Raw genomic sequence first — 1,842 nt, forward strand, 5'->3', positions numbered from 1 at the left:
ACCTCCGGAGGCCGAGGGGAGATAGGACCCTTCCACTGTGGCCTCCACGGGGGAGGAAGAGGCACGACTAGAGACAGGCCATTCAGTCTTAAGATAAGGGGCCTTCTAATGAAAACCAATTTGGAGAATTCGGCGGCAAGTATAATCGTAAATTTTTTTTAAAAGGCAGGCTTTCGCTTTTCAAGTAGCTAAAAAGAAGCACAGAGCGGGTGAAGGCTCTCCCCTTTCAGATCTTCGCGCAGTGGTTGCGCCTATCTGGAGCTTGCGCAGTCGGCTCCTCCCCCAACCGTAGCCTTGGCCGCCCGAGCCCCCTCCGCGTTGATACCCTGCCAGCCCCCACCACCGCTGTCGCGAAGCTACTGCGGGAGCCTGCCACGTGCCGCAAGCCGTCCGGGGAGAGACCCCTGTGGCACGCCTCCCGGTCCCCCTGAGTTCACTGGTGTGCAGCCCGTGGCCCTTCTGTGCCAGGGCGCCTCCGTGTTCTCATTTATTCGTTTATTCATGTTTTTTTATTTTATTTTCACCGAGACTTGTTCCGAGGGTCTGAGGTCTGTTTAAGTGACATCACAGACGTTAAGGAATAGACTGTACTGCCAGGTGTGAATGAGCATTTATGGAACGCATTTACGTGTTAGGCACGGGCCTAAGCATTTTCATTTATAAAGTGTTTCACTGTACGTAGTTAACTTACTTGAGACTTCTGTCAATGCTGAGACGTATTATTTCTAATCTTCAAAATTTGGTATTAAGGAATTTGATCCTGTCAACTTTTGATAGTGTGGGGTTTGAATTCAATCTTTCTCCAAAATACACACACCCCGGCTACGCCACTGTACTGCCGCTGCTGACTGGTCACTTGAAGACCAGAGCGGAAAGCTAAGAGAAAAGATTTTAAACGCTCACGGACGTTACGAATACCTGTGTCCCTGTGTTCGAGTCAACATTTGTAGAGCACCGAGGATAAGCCAGGCGCCTTGCAAATAGAGGATGGGCCGCTGACTGTCTTCAGCATTGCACTCTTATCTCAACTATATCCTTTACAATATCCTCCAACTACTCTCCTAATCTCCCCACCCATTCAAAACAAAACAAACAAAAAACCGTTATTGAAGCAGGAACCTTTTGGAGCCACTACCCAAAATATCTTATTTATTTTAATATTTGACATCAAAATCCTCAAGGCGCTAATAATTGAAACAGCAATTTTCCTGAACCTCTCCCAAAATTTAGGAAAAACAAATCCAGGACAATCTGCACCCCGCCCCGCCGGCCCCTTCCCCCCCTACCCCCACTCACGCCCGCCTGCATTTTTAACAAGCACCGAAGGTAATTGATGCTGTCGGTACAGCAACCACAGTATGAGAAATCTTGGAGGAAGAGTTAAGTACGTGGTATTGACTTTTAAAGTTTTGCTCTATCAGGTCCAAAATCAACTTGGTACATTCTGAGAACACAATAAATTAATTGAGTAGAAACTGATGTTCTTGTCAGAGCCAACATAGAGAAGTCTGAAATGGGACTTAAGGAAACTTCCCTGATTCTACCCCTCTCCCTAAATCTGTTTCCTGAGCCCCTCTCGAGGTAGTTGTGTATCTCCAGCTCAACACTGGCCGTGTTACAATTGCCCACAACTTCTGTGTAACATTCTCATTAGAACAGAGTATCAGGAGAGGAGGGATTCTTTGTCTTGCACATTAATCATGTCTCTTGTGCCTAAAAGTCACTTACACTTTTTCTTTTTTGTGTGTCTGAATTGCCTTATCTGTAAAATGGGACAATATCACTTAAGTTCTCATATGAATAATGAGTAGCTCAAATTAAAAAGTAAATATGAAATAGTGT

Source organism: Sturnira hondurensis, unplaced genomic scaffold (assembly GCF_014824575.4).
Source record: "Sturnira hondurensis isolate 20B ecotype Veracruz unplaced genomic scaffold, ASM1482457v3 Scaffold0015596, whole genome shotgun sequence".
Classification (NCBI taxonomy): domain Eukaryota; kingdom Metazoa; phylum Chordata; class Mammalia; order Chiroptera; family Phyllostomidae; genus Sturnira; species Sturnira hondurensis.